The 19,228-nt window shown below is 37.7% G+C and overlaps 1 protein-coding gene across 5 annotated transcripts in view; it reads left to right on the forward strand.

Moving 5' to 3' along the window:
- The window catches only part of STIM2 (stromal interaction molecule 2), a 152,914-nt gene that overhangs the window by 94,896 nt on the left and 38,790 nt on the right, over positions 1-19,228 (forward strand). The window lies entirely within an intron of this gene.

Raw genomic sequence — 19,228 nt, forward strand, 5'->3', positions numbered from 1 at the left:
TTTAAGCTTTTCCTTAAGTAAACCCTTCATGAAGTCTTTAATAGTTGCATGATAAAATTGTGTAATTTATATTTTACTCCTTTTTCTATTCTTAAGTCCTCAAGCTGTCGTATGGACAGTAATTGTTTAGGGCAGGAAAAGTATGTGACCTAAAATGCTAGAAAGCCGCTTTAAAAAAAAAAAAAAAAACCTGTTAAGCTTTTTTTCTTTTTTTTTTGTAACAGAATCAACCTAAATGTTTTTTTTCAATATTTCTATTTTTTAAATTATGTTGTAGCATATATATTTTTCTCTGCAAGTTTAGTTCTAAGCACTGTAATAATGTTGGACAGGTGAAATGAAATTATCAAAAGCTGGGACAGATTGCGAAGTAGGAATATGAAGAAATAATAAAGTTTACTAGACTGTCAGTGGAAACATTTGGAAGTGGGGAAGGAAATACAGAAAACTATTCCATCAATATTTATTATTAATGTAGAATAAGGTTTAAAGCTTATTTACATTTTTGTTTTCACTTTCTAAAAGAGGCATCTGATGAAAAATACTCTGAGAAGAAGAAAGAAGAAAAAAAAAAACACCACTGACCTCAGTGAAAGATACATAGACTTAAAAAGAAAATCTGCCTCCATTCCCTTTCCCCATACCATTTAAAAATAATATGAACTTGGGAGTTCCCTTCACGGCGCAGTGGTTAACGAATCCGACTAGGAACCATGAGGTTGCGGGTTCGGTCCCTGCCCTTGCTCAGTGGGTTAACGATCCGGCATTGCCGTGAGCTGTGGTGTAGGTTGCAGACACGGCTCGGATCCCGCGTTGCTGTGGCTCTGGCGTAGGCCAGTGGCTACAACTCCGATTCAACCCCTAGCCTGGGAACCTCCATATGCCACGGGAGCGGCCCAAGAAATAGCAACAACAACAAAAACAACAACAACAACAACAAAAAAGACAAAAGACAAAAAAAAATAATAATAATATGAACTTGGTAGGAATAGGAATAAATGAGTATAAATTAATTTCATGGGGGAAAGTGCCAGAATGGTCAAAAACTCACTAAGACTTAAACTATTGATATGAGAGATCTCAGCAATACGTAGGTATTAGTAAAGGATAGATCCATTATGGAGTCTCTTACCACTAGTATATTTTAGATTTGGGGTTTGTGATAAGTTGAATGGAGCCCACTTGTTTGAGTGAAGGAAAAAAGATTTGACCACTTCTCACCACTGGTTGTGCTGTCACCCTGGGTGCAGCTCCCATCTCTTTCCAGGATAATTGCAGTAACTGTCTAATGGTCTCCCTGTGTATACTTGTGCTCTGCTGTAGTCTTGTTTTTCACTTAGCAGAGCAATCTATTTAAAATGTAAATCACATTTGTTCAATACTCTGTAATGGCTGAGAGTAAAAGCTGAAATCTTTACAGAGAGCTGCAAGGCTCTAAATGGTGTGCCCTCTCCTACACCTTCACTCTTCCTTTCTCTGTTCAGTCCGTCTCTCACTGTGCCCTGTCCCAGGTGGACTCTCCGATATTCTGGAACTACTGGGTTTTTAAAATTTTTTTATTATGCAGCTGTTCTCTCCTGAGGCCTACCCTGATCACTATATATAAAATTGCAAACCACATATCCCCTGCCCCCACCTGTCCCTTATTTTTTGGGTGCTCTTGTTGATCCCTCTTACTCAGCTTTATGCTCCTCCCCCCCCATATCATGTATCACTTTCTAAGACATAATATCATTGTTGTATTTGTTAAGTTTGACTCCCTTCTTACCCCTGCTGGAAAAAATGGAAGCCTCAAAGACGGGGGGAGGGGGGAGATCCTTTGTCTATTTTGTTTATTACTGTGTCCCAAATTTCAGGGGATTCTGTCTTCAAACACCATTTTGACTTCTCACTCTAATGAGTTTTGGGGGATCTTTTATGATCTATGAGAATGTTTGTTTGGTTTTAGCTTAAGCTTTTCAAGTTGAAGAGCCTCTTAAATCTCTTTTCCCCTAGGCGTTCACCTTAATTTTCTACCCTCTAAGATTTTACCATTATGGTAGTGAGAAGATTTCCCCCTAAGTCTTCAAAGAGTTGGTATAAATTAGCTGCTCTGTACTTTTTTTTTTTTTTTTCAAACCCCAGTCTCTCACATAACCTTTCTAGAAGACCAGGGCTTGGGAGGAGTAGGCTTAGGGCTCCTACTGAAACAGCTGCCTGGGAGGGAAGAGAGGGGAGTTGAAATAAATCTCTAATTAGAAGCTTTATAGTGACCTCATTGATTTTGTCAGTGTCGTTTCTCGCAATTGATTTTACCATGTGACATTCTTTTTATTTATCAAAGTGCTCATGTAAAGGCAGGGCATTGTTGCTAGACCAGTGGGTTTTATTTTTATTTTTATTTATTTATTTGTTTTGGCCGCACCTGTGGCATGTTAGAGTCCCTGGGCCAGGGATTGAATCCCAGCTGCAGCCGTGACCTATGCCACAGCTGCTGCAATGCTAGATTCTTAACCCACTGTGACGGTCGGGGATCGAACCCACCCTGCCACAGAGACAATGCTGGATCCTTAACCCACTGTGCCACAGAAGGAACTGTGACCGGTAGTTCTTAACTCATAGGCTTGACAAGGCCTAGTTTTCCTGGTGGTATCTCAGGGACAGGGCATGCTGAATGTGTAGAGTTCTTCTTTTATCTGGTATAATTTGTTTCTGTTTAAGATTTCTCTTGGGAAGCAAAAAATAATTCTTCTGAAAAGGTGTGGAGAGTGCTGATAATGAGATTAGAATGCAGTAATATGTGATTTAAGGTTGTTGAATATGAATACAGATACAAACACATGTGCACACACACTGAAATACACGCATACACACAGCTATACACATTTAAATCCTGGCCATTCTCTTTATGAACATTGAGGCATTTGGCACATTTTAAGAATCATTTAGAAAATGCAGTTCTTGTGTGATATAAATGAGTAGTATAGCAAAAGTACCCGGCTTAATTCCTGGCAACACCTGATAGGCCCTTGGGAAGTGTTGACTTGCTTATCTTTGTAATAATGCCACATGAACCAAAATGTTCAGCTCTATTTAAGGTTTTGTAAGTTTTTGATTTGGTCTCATAATCTTCATCAACAAAATGAATTGATATGTTGGGCGAAATCCTCACTGTTGCGGTATATATATATAAGTCTCTGGAGGATGAAATGTACCTAAGATCTTTATGGGATGTTGTCAGTGGGGTTAAAATAAAATTGCGTTCCTCATGATCCTCATCTCGTATAAAAGATTTCATCCTGACCAGAATGTACACTTTTGTGTGTGTGGGTAGAGAATGCTTGGGTAGTTGGCACATGGCAACAGTCCAATGCAAATGAAAGCCATTTAAAAAACTAGTATTATGTTTCAGACAAATTTTGATAAACCTACATCAGATATTAGAATTATTGAATGCAGCAGTTAAATAGTAGCCAGATACCTAATGAAGGAAAATAAAGATAGAAAATTATTGGTTATGTATAAGATCTAAGGACCATAGTAGATAAAAAATCTGATTAAGTAGTGTAATGTTTTTAAAAATAACTCATTGGGTTAAATAGTTATTATAACATGTGACAGCAATGAGGTAATCTTTCCATCCTGTTCAGCACGGGTCTTATCTTACCTAAGGTCACTGTGTAATTTTGGGCTTTACAAATTGAATAGACATTTGGAAAATTTGCAGAAGCTTTATTATTGTTATTGTTTTTCTGAGTAGAAATTCAAATGATCTTTAATTGTCTGAGAGAATTAAAGATGTAGGCATTTAATAATGATTGTTTGCACTGTGTATAAAACCCAGCTAGAGAGAAATGACCAAGAGTGTTTTTTTCTGTTTAGGAAAGCAAGAATGTAAATGTTAAATAAAGGGAAATATGAAAGAAAAGAATTCCGGACAATGACTGTTACATTTCTAAAAGTGAGGATTATAACTGTTTCCTTTATATAGATTCTTTTTTTGTTTGTCTGTTTTTTGACTTTTTAGGGCTACACTGGTGGCATATGGTTCCCAGGCTAGGGGTCAGATTGGAGCTGTAACTGCAGGCCTACGCCCCAGCCACAGCAACTCGGGATCCGCGTCACGTCTACCACCTATACCACAGCTCATGGCAACATTAGATCCTTAACCCACTGAACGAGGCCAGGGATCGAACCCAAGTCCTATGGATAGTAGTCAGGTTCGTTGACTGCTGAGCCATGACGGGAACTCCCTCCTTTATTTGTATAGATTCTTGATATTCATAGGGATTTTCTTCTGGGTGTGAAAGTGTAGTGGATCTCTAAATACTGATAATATCTACCAGCTTTTTAATCTGTATACTGTTGGTTACAGTGAGACAAATGAAAAATATGTAAAAGGATCAGTGCATACATATTGTTTGGCGTTATCAGAAGAGTGACGCCAAATGTAGAGCTTGTGGATGGCATTATCTTCGTGGCATCCATCAACGTAATACTTATTTGAATGTTTATGGTATGCATAGTAGTCACTATGGAAGGATACACCTAAAAGATAAGGCCCTTCTCTTCCAGGATCTTGACAGTATTGTTAGATGTAACCAGATGAGATACTAAATCACACTACAAGAGGGTTTGATCAGACTCTGGTAAGTGGTTCTGTTACGGGAGTTGAAGAAAACGGACAGGTTTAGTATGGGGAAGTCTGCATTAGGAAGGTGACTTTCAGCAAAATTTTGAAAGAAATAAAATTTTCTTAGAAGTGAGAAAGAGAAGGACATACAGACAGGTTAGCACATTAAAACGAGTAAATGAATAGGTGTAATTCCAGGCGTTAGTCCGGAATCCCTCAAATAAGCACAATTTAGAAGTCGAAATTATATTTTTTGTTGTATGAGTTAAGAATAAATCACTGTTTTAGTATTTGTCTTTTGCTTTTATAGGGCTTAACCTTTTTGCCATCTGTTGGATAGGTGTAAAGGTTGTCTACCACAGGAAAGCGCTGAGGTCGAAGTGAATGTGTGCATGTGACGGGCTTAGAACAGGGCCTAGCACATAGCAAGTGCTCCGTGACTGTCCCTTGTTAGCTGTTTTTGTAAAGAAAACTGTGAACTCGGCCCATGTGGGGGACGTTGGAGACGGATGTTGCTGAGTAGAGGAATGGTAGAAAATGGGGTTAGTCAGAGAGGAAAACCAGACTAAGGAGCCTTGATGTTTAAGTCTGATGAGCTGTTTTAAGAGTGACATGTGAGATTCCACTGATAAACCAGTGCGTACCAAAGAGTGGTGGTTGCCTGGAGCATTGTATTAAGGATGCTTGATCTGTGTCTGGCCTCAATAGCAAAGAAGGATATTATTGCAGAAATTATTGGCTTGGCAATATGTACTGTGCGTGTAGAAGGTGGTGGTGTGTAGTTTTGTCACCATTGCAGTCAATGTTGGGAGCTCTATTACAGTTTCTTGTTTTGTTTTTCTTTTGTTTGTTTGGTTTGGCCATGCCCACAGCATGTGGAAGTTCCCTGGCCAGGGAGTGAATCCTTTCTACAGCAGTAACCAAAGCCACTGGGATGACAACACCAGATCCTTAACCTGCTACACCACAAGGGAACTCCTACAGCTTCCTGTTTTAGAAAGCCATATAATATGGAAGAGTTATAAGGGGATGATTTCACTGTAGGCAAGAATACCAGCTTTGAATTTAACGTAATGTGGATTTGAATGGGAAGAATGAAAATACGCAGATACTGAATATACACAGATGGAGAATATGTTTTCTGTCCTCCACCTGCCTACGGTCTGTTCTTGGAGAAAGGTCTGTTGACAGGTATTAAACAATGCGGGACTATCTGTAATCGAGATAGTCAAAGGCATTGTGGGACAAGAGAAAAAGAAGTATGTTGGTCTGCCTACAGGAGTCAGGTAAGGCCAGAGGAGTTATTAGTGGCATTTAAAGGGACACTTACTTTTCTTTTCCTTTTTTTTTTTGGTCTTTTTAGGGCCGTACCCTCAGCATATGGAAGTTCCCAGACTAGGGGTTGAATTGGAGCTGTAGCCGCTGGCCTACACCACAGCTCATGGCAACGCCTGATCCTTAACCCACTGAGTGAGGCCAGGGATCGAACCTGCGTCCTCATGGATACTAGACAGATTCATTTCTGCTGAGCCACGGTGGGAGCTCCGGGACACTTACTTTTCATCTTTTGTCACCCCTTCAGTGGGAGGCAGTGTGCTGAATTAATAGCTTTTGGATATTTGTAATTATGTTAAAAACAAAAGGCTTAATGTGCTTCAGATGCTTGTGCTGTTTTATTAACTCAGGGTGGGTTTTTTTTTTTTTTTTTTTAAACACTTTTCAACCATTATACATTACTTTTAGTTCTAGGAGAAGTTGTTGTGAGCCATCTATAGAGGTACTAGGTTTTCTTTTTTTTCTTTTTTTCTTTTTTTGGTCTTTTTTGCCTTTTTCCAGGGCCGCTCCCACAGCATATGGAGGTTCCCAGGCTAAGGGTCCAATCGGAGCTGTAGCTGCCAGCCTACGCCAGAGCCACAGCAACGCGGGATCCAAGCCATGTCTGCAACCTACACCACAGCTCACGGCAATGCCGGATTGTTAACCCACTGAGCAAGGGCAGGGACCGAATCCGCAACCTCACGGTTTCTAGTCAGATTCGTTAACCACTGCACCACGATGGGAACTCCAGGTACTAGGTTTTCATTGTCCACAGAAAGTAGTTTAGACGAGAGAAGGCCTGTTTTTGAGGTAGAGTCTAGTTTCAGAATTACAATGTCATTATTTGCACCGCTAACAAAAGTCTTTTGCAGTCAAAGTTTCTATTTTGTTGAGAATAGGTGACACAAATGTATTATTTTATTCTATCAACCAACTTTTAAATATTAACATGGGTTTTTTCTGTAAGAATGGCATAAATATTCCTTGATCAATTTTAAATTACTTGATCAATTTGCAGAACACTCTTTTGTATCGATCAGAATTGATTTTTATACTTTGTATAAGTGCGTTCTTTAATAATAATAATACAGTTTTCTTTTTATTATGTAATAATCCAAGTCACTTTAGGGCACTCACAGTAAATTGCTAATCTTTCTTAATCTCATCCTGTGAAAGTATTTTGGTCTCTCTGTTCTCTCAATGTCAGCTCTCTTCATCAGGGCTAACTGTTTTGGTTTTTATTATAGTAGTTGTCTTCTTCTCTCTCTTTTATTGTTGGCACTCTTCTTCTTTTACTTCAGGATACTTGACTCTTGGAGACTTAGGGTTGATTTGCTAAGATTAATTATGCCTTTTTCATCTGTGGAAGATACTTGACTTTGAGACAGCTGTCTTCCTGTATAGTTCTTTCTTGGTTTTGTTGTGAAATACAGACCACATCTGAGAGTAGGATGCAGGGATCAGCTACCTATTACATCTCTCTGTACTTTCGGCTCTAGAAAACTTGACAATCTCTATTCTGTGTGAACACGTAAGTTAGATATATTGTGAGCTTCATTTTTTCCTCAAATAAGAAACTTTTATGGATTAGTCATATGGTGAAGCTTTTCTTATAATTTAAGGAAGTACTATTCTAAAATTGATTGTGAATTTGCCTTATTATGGTTTTCTGTACACCTGAATTATTCTACATTTCTCCTCTGCTATGTTCACAGCCTCAAGGGATACCTCAAGTTTGGAGTACAGTAACAGAACCTTCTGCAGAAGGTAAAAATGAGGGCTGTCCACTTTTCACTGTTTGGACTATCTAGAAAACAGGAGGCTTTCCTGAGCATCTTACTGTTCTTTCCCCCCTTAGCCCACCAACCGGGAGTCGGTTCCATATGTGTGTGTTAAAGTTTGCGTTACTCATCCTTGGTTTGGGCAGGGGTTGGGTAGGAGAGGCTCTGGTTCAAATTCTGGTTATTAAAATATATGTTATTGCAGGCGATTCACTATGTCAAATTCTACTTTAGGTGGAACAAATACTTTGTTTCTGCTCTTTTGGATGAGGAACTTGTTCATTGATAATAGTATTTTCCTTTTTAAAGGCGGTCAGATTTACAGAAATCTTTCAAATAAGTCGTATGCGTCCTTGGGTTTTTTTTTTTTTTATTCCACTGAATATTACTTAGCAGTTTAGAAGCAATGAAAATACAATGAAATACAATGAAAATAAAAGATTTCAAAGATATTCTAGATATCCATTTCAATTTGAATATGAACATGACTTATTTATAAAATTCTAAACATTTCTATAATTCTGGAACAAGTGTGTATACTTGTATGTTATATTACATATATAAATATGTCTCAGAGGGAATGTATGATAAAAAATAAATCACATGGCATTATATATATGTCTTATACTTAAAAATCTTTTCACTCTATGGATAGTTACTTTATTCAGATAGAGTACTAACTACAAATAATCTTCATTTTGTAACCTTCTTATCTGTCTAAGGCGCTCTTCAAGGATTAAGCATTAAAAGGTCCTTAATAAGCATTCTTCTAATGTTTAGCGAGTCTTCTATTTCTCTTTGCATCGGTGTGATTTCTTCCAAGGTGTTGAAGTTGGTGGGTCATTTAGATACTTTTCAGGGTGTTTAAAATCGGCTGCTTACTTAAGTTATTAGTTTAAAATTAAGAGTCTAGATCCGTCTGACAAAAGAAAGCAGCAAATGTAAGTTGCACTGAAGGGAATTTTTTTTACTTCCATCATCAGTTGTCTTTCCTGACCATGTCATCAGCTAAAAAAAGTATAAAACAGGTGTTTATCACTAGGAACTTATGCTACTTAAGGGCTCTGTTCTAAAACAATTAATGATATAGAGTTATGATTCACTTCCTAGTTAGAGTCCTAAGAGTTAAGAGCTCACTAAGAAAAGGAAAGAGAATAGTCCCTTGGGCATAATGCGAATAAGACCAAAGCAAAGGATTAGCTACTGAAGTAAATAGCAGCCATCAAAGACGTGGGAGGTGAGTCAGGAAGGTACAGTTTCTTGAAAGTCTATAGGGGAGGGTTTTCAGGAAGTGACGGATGGTTGTGTAGTTGTGGGCATAGCACACCACATTTGCAGAGTACCTGCTGAGAGCCCTCATGAAGAATGGGTTGTTTTTTTTTAGGTCTGTATAATAAGAATAGTTTACTCCTGAGTTGATGATTTGTGCATATCTCGTGAACCCTGTCACTGATTTTGTTTCCCTTCTTTGTCTGCTTTTTGTAGCTGTTATTAAGGTTCTTTTGTTTCGTTTTGTTTTGGTTTTTTTGGTGCATGCTCTTAGTTTCATTTTATTTCTCTGGTTCATTCACATCCTTCATGTTTTATTCTCTTTATATTATATGAATCTTTGTAAGTAATTTCCTCTCTTTCAACCTCTCTCTCTCTTTCTCTCACTGAGGAACAGAGGGAGGAGAGATGACAAGTAGCCAGTAGTGCTGATATGGAGTAATATGATGTATTAGAAAAAGGCCATTAGATATGGCAAGAAGAAAATCATTAATGTACAAGAAATCAGTTTAAGCATTGGTATGGTGAATTGACTCCCATAGCCACACAAAATAAATCTTAAAAAAAGATTTAAGTTTAAAACAAAACAAAAGAAAAATGGAGCTCCTGTCATGGCTCAGCGGAAATGAATCTGATGAGCATCCATGAGGATGCAGGTTCCATTCCTGGCCTAACTCAGTGGGTTAAGGATCCGGCATTGCTGTGAGCTGTGGTGTAGCTTGCAGACATCAGCGGCTACAGCTCCAATTCGACCCCTAGCCTGGGAACCTCCATATGCCATGATTGTGGCCCTAAAAATACAAACAACAAAAACCAAAAAAATAAAATAAAATAAAAACTAAGATTTAAGTTGAGTCAGCTTAAATAAATGCTCATCAACAGATAAATGAATAAACAAAATGTGGTGTACACTGGAATATTATTCAGCCTTAAAAAGTAAGGAAATTCTAACATGTATTTCAATATGGATGGACCTTGAAGACCTTGTGCTAAGTGAAATGAGCCAGTCACAGAAAGGCAAATACAGTATGATTCTACTTAGATGAGATGCCTCGTGTAGTCAGAATCATAGAAACAGGAAACAGAAAAGTGGTTGCAGGGACGAGGGTGGGGTAGAGGTAGGGAAATGAGTTACTGGTTAACGGGTATAGATTCAGTTTTACAAGATAGAAAGAGTTCTGGAGTTGGATGGTGGTGATGGTTACACAGCAGTATGCATACTTAATACCGTTGAACTATACACTTCAAAATGGTTAAGACGGTAAATTTTAAATTTTATGTTACGTGTATTTTACCACAATAAAAATGATTTAAGAGAATGAGAAGATATGAAATAGATACAGTGGGTAACCCCCTATTTAAGGCATAGGCAAGAAAATGGAGGAAATTCGATGGTGGTTACAAATGGGTAGTAAGATCTAGTAAAAGGTTTTCTGAAGAACTGGTACATCTGATTATTCTTAAAGAAAAAGGGAACTACTCTGCTGACATTTTAAAAAGTTGAATATTTAAAATTTTCAATTCTGCAAAGATTTTGTTCAGAAAGTACTACCATTGTGCGTAAGAGTTGGGATTGCATCTTCTTACATCTTAGTGTAATAAATGTCAGTATTTATTTTCTTAGTGGATAATTATGTTGGTTTAAGGATTGAAAAGATATGGTTAGGTAATGAAAAAATGACTTTAAGACAGGCAAGACACTGGTTGACAGAGTAATTCTTCATTGCTAGATGGCACTGTCTCTAGCCATTTTCAGATCCTTCGTAGAATTTACTTCCCATGAAAAATTTGAGTGATGGTTCTTTTAAAACAATGTCTTGAACTTTCTGGAAGGGAGTGGAGGGGGCTTGCAAAGGGGGAAATGGGAGGGTGAGTAATTAGAGAGGGGAGGCCCAAGACATTTCTTACCTTATAAATATGCTTATTTATTGATTTGGTTTCTGAATTATATATTGTAAGAATGTAGAATTTCTAACATCCTTATTTTCCATGTTTTGACCAGTATCAAATATTTTGTGGCAGAATTTTAATGATAGTGCTACAACTCTACTACAATGAATAATAATAGGTTTCTGTGTGCTAGCTGCATACCCACTGATCCAGAGCCTGTGACCTTAGCAAAGGTAAGCATATCTCAGATTGCAGTGTGAGATAGCTGAAGATTGATCTGCTTTGGCAGTTGTTAAATTTCTCTCATCTGTTTTTCACGAGCATGCTCAATTGCATGAATCTGACCATGACATTAGACTGCACTCTCTTTTACATGTGTAATTGGAAGCTTTTGAAAAAGGGAAGGTTACCTTTTGAATTACTGGGTATATGCTTTAGGATTATGCCTAGATTCTTGGAGTGGGTTTCAGGAATGCCCCCGAAAGTAATCACTCTAGTTTCTAATGGAACCTGCACTATATTAAATACTGGAGGCTGAATTGATCACAAACTAAACGCTTAATAAATTCCTCTGCATAACTGGTTGTTCATCATGCTTTGTTGGTTGGCTTAAAATTACAGTATACTATGTCTTCTTTTTTACTACAGAGCTTTGCTTAAAGTTTGAGCAGTTTCTCTGCTTTAGGAAATCTTTTTAGGGGCAGAAGATAAAGAGAGACTCAAATACCTCAAGAAATGGGAATTTTTTTGTAAGAATACTCTAATCAATGGTTTTATTAATTGCAGGTGACAAAAGTCAGACTCACTTGCTCTATTCATTCATTAAGTCATCAAAAATTGATCTAGTTCTTCCTGGAGACTGGCATTATTCAGGGTTTTGAGGATAGAGTGTTGAGCAGAAGAGATACACTGCCTTCATGAAGTTATCACTCTTTAGGAAGACAGATACTGAACAAGTTTGCATGTGTGGATGTAGATATATACACACTCGCGGGCTGCTGGAACATATAAGTGATAATGATAAAAGTAAAGCAGGATGATACGTAGTAGTGATCAGGTAGGTTGGGGGCTGTTGAATGTATTCAGGGAAGAACTCCCAGAGGAGTGATATTTGGTTATAGACCTGAGTGGTGAGAGAGAATGAGTTACAGGAAAGTCTGAGTATATTTCAGGTTTGGAGATCATCCTGGCTAAGACTCTGAGACTGGAATGACCATACTATCGAGGGGACTGTACAAAGGCTAGCAGGTCTTAAAGGATGGGGAGAGTAGTAGGGGACAAAGTCAGTGAGATAAACAGGGGCCAGATCCCGTAAGACCTTGCAAGGCCTCCCAAAGAGTTTGGGGTTTATTGTAAGTACAATGTAAGCATGCTGCAAGTGCTGCTCCATTTACAAGTTCTCAGAAGAGTAGTGATGTGTGGTCTCTCTTTTGAAAGGACTGTGTAGTTACTGTGTGGATATTAGACTCTGGAGAAGCGGGGCCTTAGTAGAAGTGAAAGGCCTGCAGAGGCTCTTGCAATGACCTGGTGAGAGGCAGGGAGCAGAGAGGTCTGATCTGTGATACAGTTCAAACGAATAGCTGCCAGGATTTGCTGTTGGGTTGGATTTAGGAAGTTGATGGGGGTGGGCACAGGAATTAAAGATGGAACCTAGGTGTTATTTACTGCAGTTAAAATTCTTGGAGATAGAGGCAGTTAAGGGGAAAAAGTCGAAAAAGACTCGGGTGACCAATAATGGGAAAAAAAAGGTTGAGAAACATGGAGCTCATGATGCAAAGAAGTGAAGGACTGAATGATGAGAGGTCATGAAGCAGAGAAGGATCCAGAGAAGAAAAGACCAGTGAGGTATAAAGGGAACCGGGAGAGTCTGGGGTGCTGAAGTGTATGAAGGAGACGTCTTTAAAAAGGGCTTAGTCACTGTCACAGGCTCCAGAAGTTCGACTAAAATCATGACAGCGACCTGACCTTTGGGTTGGCAAAGTAGGTTAAGCTTGTTGATGGTCTTGACAAAGCAGTTGCACTGTAGTGGTGGAAATGAAAGTCTGATTGGAGTGGATTAAAGAAGAAGTGAGGGCAGCAAATATTGTTGACTTTCAAAGGAAGAAGAAAAGTGGGACTGTGACACTTGAAGATAGGTATGATGGAGGGAAGTGTTGTTTTTTTTTTTTTTAAAGATGGAAGATTTTAACTGTGTTTACATAGTAATGGAATGACCCAGTTGAGAAATAATTGATGCAGAAGAAAATCAACCTGTATTAATTAAAAACTATTTAACTCAAGGGAAGTGTAGGTATATAGGCAGGGGCTTAATCCACTCTGGTTATCTGTATTTCTTTCTCCACTTCTCCCTTGATTTTAATTTTGTTTTCTCCTACTGCATTTCCTAGAAGCTAATAACTCTATGGTCGCTAGCAGTTTAGACTTAACCTTTTCCCAAGATCATGACCAAAGAAAAATAGGAGTCTTTCCTGCCTTATTCTAGTTAGAAAACTTTCAGGAAGAAACGGCTTAGGTCATGTGGCCATACCATAGACCCATCAATGTGACTTCCAGGGTATGTCCTATGATTATTTTCTTCTCTGACCCCTTCTCCCGAGTAATCGTGGGTCTTTTCCCAGAAGACGACAGAGAGGGAGTTCCCTTCGTGGCTCAGCAGTTAAGGAACTTGACTAGGATCCACTGAAGATGCAAGTTTGATTCCTGGCCTTGCTCAGTGGGTTAAGGGTGCAGTGTTGCCACAAGCTGTGGTGTAGGTCGCAGACGTGGCTCAGATCCTGTGTTGCTGTGGCTGTGGGGTAGGCCAGCAGCTGCAGCTCCAGTTACACCCCTAACCTCCATATGCCACAGGTGCAGCCCTAAAAAGCAAAAAAAAAAAAAAAAGAAAGATGACAGAGAGAAAAGGGGTACCTAATTGACAAACAGCTCCAACAGATTGATGAGCAAGAGAAACTAGACTTTGACAGCAGTAGGTGGAAGGAAAGCTTAAAAGTTTATTCTGGGTCTAGAAGTAGATGAGTAGGGTCTGGCTGCATGGGTCACAGGCTGTAAAATACACCTGCTCTTTCAGAAAATTTGGTATGTTCTTGATACTTTCAATCCAAAACATTTGAAATGTAATCAGAGTTTCTCATAGGCCTCTTTTGGGTTTCCCTCTGATTTTATAAGAGTGTATTATTTCCCAAATACAGATGCTTTATTATATCCCATTTTGATACTTTAATTAAATGAGCTTATGTAACTCTCAACCCTGGACACTATATCAGTAAATTTTGCTCCATCTCTACGCTTTCCAAATATCTTCCTTTCTATTACAGATTTTCACTGTTGCACAGCTCTTTATTTTATTTTATTTTATTTTATTGGCCACACGCTTGGCATGTGGAAGTACCTAGGCCAATACCCAAGCCGCTGCAGTGACACTGTCAGATCCTTAACCCACTGTGCCACAAGGGAACTCCTGCACAGCTCTTTTTCCTTTGACAAGGTGAAGCCTGACTAGGATCACTAGACATGTCTATACTGTGCAAGAGGAAACATAGGTGTTTTAAAAAGCATCATTGAAGGATCAGAGACATGAATTTAAGATGGCCAAAACCAGGTGCTGTCCATTCTGAGTTAGTTGGGAAATGTTGAGAAAGTGACACCCTCCAAATATGTGTAAATTTAGAATATGTGTTTCTTGGCACATGACCTAAACACGCCCAAAAGGCAAATAGTGTTGCACTTCTAAGTGATATCTAAGAATATCAACTACTGTTCCTGACTGCTTTGCTCTAAAGAGCTTAAGAATGTGGAAGGATTTTTGCAGTGCTATGTCTTACGATGTCCTAGAGTTCCTATCATTTGAGTTACTGAAGAATTTTTGCCAAGTGAGGTCTTCTCGGTCAAGAAAAAGAACATATATAACGTTAGAGAGTAAATGAGTATAAAGTTTATAAGTGTATCCACAGAATTGTCTAGGAAGATATGCCTTTATGAAATTACAAAAAATTATTAAATTATAAGTAGTTATAGGTAATATCTTGCTATTATCAAGTTTAGGGAAAGCAGTACTTTTTTGAGTTTGAGGTTATTATAAGAAATGCAAATTTTGTTTTGTTTACAGTGCTGTCTTCATTTTCCTTATTTTTGGTGAAAAATTTTAATAGTATATTTTAAATTAATTTGATGTCATTGTGATTATCTTTTTTATAGCGATAGGAATCAAGGAGCATAATTATCTGACATACCAAATTGGTGTGACATTTTTACTAGTAGTGTTTGTGTAGACTGGAGGCATGTATAAACTACAAATAGTATGTAATGTAAGAATTCACTTGTTTTTCGGGTAAATTGGTTATGCAGTACTTAGAGGTCCCTTCTGTGAGTGATGGTTTGTCAACACATTCATTACAGTGAATAATCATTACTTCCTAGATAATAAAGTGTTCTGTTTGCATAGAATATCAATTATGCAAGGGCAGTTTATAATTTAAGAACTCCGAATTTAATTATTTGGTAATCACTTGTTGGTTTGTCTCCAACGCTCTTTCACCATAGTGAGAAGAATTACTTTCTTCCCCATTGACAAATCTAGGGCCTGAAAAAAAAAAAAGTTAAAACAGGAAAGCATTTCCAGATCTGAGAAATAAGTCAGTTGCAAGAGAATAAAGAAATACAGCTGGGAATTATTGAATAGACAATTAGAAAAGGCAAAAAAAAAAAAAGAAGAAGAAAGAAACTAATTCCAGCTCTCCTTGTATAGTAGAAAAATAGTAAGGTTTAAATGTTTTAATGTTTTGAACCAGTGTAATCATCATGTTTCTAAAAAAGACTACTTAAATTTCAAGTTGTTCCTGAATGCAACCAAAATCAAGAGAACTGGTCTTCTTTAAAGTCTAGTTTTCAAATATATCATAAATATTTCTGTAGTAGTTTATCAGTTTTTTGCTAAATAAACATCACAAGTACATACCAGAAGCTTTCCAATGTTATGAATTTAGGATCTTATATCTTTTCAGCCTGGTGCTAAGCGAGTATTACAGCAAGTAAACTTTTTTAGGAATTTGGAGACTCCGTAATCACTGAAGTCTGTCATGTTTTAGATGCTAATGTCTTGAGAAACTCCCAGGTACTGCTCTCCTTTCCTGGAGAGACAGAATCCTAAGGCAAGTGTGGAGCTTGATTGCCTGGATTCAGATCTTTATATATAACAATTACTATACGGTTCCCTTGGACAAGTACCTTAATCTTGCTGTACTTAACTTTCCTTATTTGTAAAATGTAGGTAGTAGTCGTACCCACCTTAGAGGAATGTGTTGAGGATTAAAGAAATTAAGAGAGAGAGCTTAGCACAATGTCTGACAGCTAATAAGGGCCTACTACTGTTTGCTTTTATCATTGTTAGTGTTAAAAGATTACCGTAATTTCTTGAAGAAAAACACCAACTGCAAACTAATAAAGCTGTTAGCAATTATTAGAACTTTCTACCTACGTAATTGAAAAAGAAAGATTATTAATACAATTTTAAATTTCTTAACTGAAAGCGATTTCAAATTTAGTGAAAAGTTGCAGGACCAGAACAGAAGAACTCTTAGAGCTCCTTTGTTCAGAGACTCTCATTCCAGTTTTACCGTTTGTCTGAATAATGACCTTTATAGCCAAAGGATCCAAGAGTATCCATTATACTGGCTTTGTAGTCTGCTTTAATTTAGAATAATTCCATAGTATTTTGTGGACATGCATGTCTTTGGCCAGTGATTTTCAAAAGTGTCATTTTATAGATTGTCTTTAAATCAGGATGCGTTTGATGTTTTGACAGGATTAGGTTAGGTTATTTGGGGCTGGCCTGTCACAGAAATGATTCTTTTCGTCACCTTTTTAGTGGCACGGGTTTCTGTTTGTCTTGTGTAGTGTCACCTTTGGTCACTTGATTCAGGTAGTGTCTGCCCTATTTCTCGAACTGTCAAGTTACCCCCCCCCCAATTGGAATTAATATTTTTTTGAGGAGAAAAAGTTGAAGCCTATAAAATCTTATTCCACATATCTCTTTCGCCCACTAGTTTTAGCCTTCATGGCGGTTTCTTGTCTAAATTAATTGTTATTTCTGAGGGTGGGAAAATTGTAATTTTTCCAATGCCATCATTCCTTCCATTTATAAGTTGCATCCTACTGTAAGGAAGAAATTCAAACAGAGTGTATTTATCAATATTTTGTCCTTTGAAAATGGTGGGAAATAACAGACCTATCTTGAAAATAGAAATTGGAGAAATAGTGAATCCCCAAATCTTATGACCTTCTAAAGATTGATCTTCTGTGTTTATTCATTTATATCATCATGGACTCATGGGTTCTAATTTTATTCAGTGGGTTTGTTACTGTCATTATTTTCATGTTTGATTTGTCCCCAAATATGGCTAGCGGGAAGCCTTTCACGTTGGCTTTTATGTTTTTTTATATATATGTCTCCATCATTTTTTGAGCCTTCCTTAATTCTGGTACAAAACAATGTTCCAGGCTTATTTTGTTATTTCTCAGCCCTGGAAACAACCATTTCTCCAAGGAGTTCTGGTTCCTTTTAGTTAAGGTGGTATTTGGAAACCAAGATTTATTTGCCTACTAGGTGTTCTCCTTGCCACTGAGGTATTGTTTCCAGGCCGTCTCAATGGACAGAGTTAAACACACGTCCCTATGTTTACTTCTCTCTGTATATTGAAAATCACAAGTTTTCCGTGACACCTGACACCAGTTCACATGGATACCAGTCTAACACGACTGGGTTAATATGAGCCTAACTTCTTTCACTATTTGTATCGCCTTTCACTGACCTTAAGAAAACCTTCACTCTGTTACTTCAGTATATTTTCTAATTTGCACAGTCCTGCTGTGCACATTTAGCCACTTGACACCATTGTGCTCCCACCTCACTCAGGAGCCCGCCTTTTTGGGACCTCTGCCTTCACAGAGCCACCATCCTAGTGTTCCCATTGTCCTCATTTTGTAGACTTTCCCACCACTGGCCTATCTTGTCATCCTATGTGGAACTTTGCTACTGTTGGGCAATTTGAGAATAAAAAAAGGAACTTTGGAGAGACGTCAAGTGAGCTGAGCACTCTATGGCAACATTGTGTTGAGTCCATCTTTAGGAATTTATTTTTTTTATTGAAGTACGTTATTTTCATATTTCCTTCCTCACGTCACTCTAGCTGTTGACAGAAATCCCCTATGAATAGGGAGGCTATTCAGTATTTTATTGTTTTAATCACTATGTTTGTAGAGCTCAAAAAACAAGGGAACCTTTCCTAAAAGTTGTTTTGGCATTTGTAATAATGAGTTAAACCACTCCTCTATGTAGTAGGTGAAGCCTAAATTAGAAAATGCTGTATACCAAGTAAATGCGTCTGTTAGTATTTGTGAACTATTAGAGTTTTAAATGCTAAATGCATTAGAAGAAGTCACATGTAGTTACAGATTGAACACATGTCCTGAGTAGAATTATCTCGAAAGTGCTTTTACTATTGGAATTGGTGATTGTTTCTATTCTAGAAGAAATAAGGGTTAATAGGTTTTGCATGTAGTGTCTTTTCTTACCTGGAGATGTGTGCCAACAAGCTGTGAAATTGAAATTTTCAATTTCACAAGCCGAAAAATTGAAAGCTCAATGTTTAGCTGGCCTTTGATTTAATACTCTTAAAAAAAAATCCAGGGTGTTTATTAACCAGGCTTTGTGTTCATTTTTTGTTGAACTCCCTCTGAAAGTCAGTACATTTTCTTTTTTCTTTTTGCCTCACCTGAGGCATGTGGAAGTTCTTGGGTCAGGGGTCAAACCTGCACTACAGCAGCAACCTAGCCACTGTCGGGACAAGGCTGGATCCTTAACCCACTGCGCCACAGGGGAACACCTAGCAATACATTTTCTTACATTGAACTTTCTGCTAGTCCTGGTAATAATTTCTTGACTCTGATTACTGTACATTTATTTTATCTAGTGCCTAGTAACCACTGTGCACTCAGTAAATACTTGTCGATTAAAGAATCCCAAGTCACCTGTACAGAAAATCTTTTGAATAAACTTTCAAATTCCAAGAGAAAAAAAATTGAGCATTTTTGAAATCTTAATAGAAAATTAAGCAAGCATTTATAAAGCTATAATTTAGAATTGTCATTGTTAAACATATTCTTTGAAAAGTAGCACCCTTTTCTTTTTATGAAGCTTAACCATACTTTTGAAAAGTTTGTTGCATTATCTAGAAATGCCACTCTTTTTAGAGTGAATGCAAAGGTGACATTTTCCTGGCAGCCTTGGTTAATAAATCCTTTTGTTATTTACTCACTCATCCAGCAAGTATTAATTGAGTTCCTAAGAAACATCTGCCATTCC

The sequence above is a fragment of the Phacochoerus africanus genome, chromosome 10 (genome assembly GCF_016906955.1).
Source record: "Phacochoerus africanus isolate WHEZ1 chromosome 10, ROS_Pafr_v1, whole genome shotgun sequence".
In the NCBI taxonomy this organism is placed as follows: domain Eukaryota; kingdom Metazoa; phylum Chordata; class Mammalia; order Artiodactyla; family Suidae; genus Phacochoerus; species Phacochoerus africanus.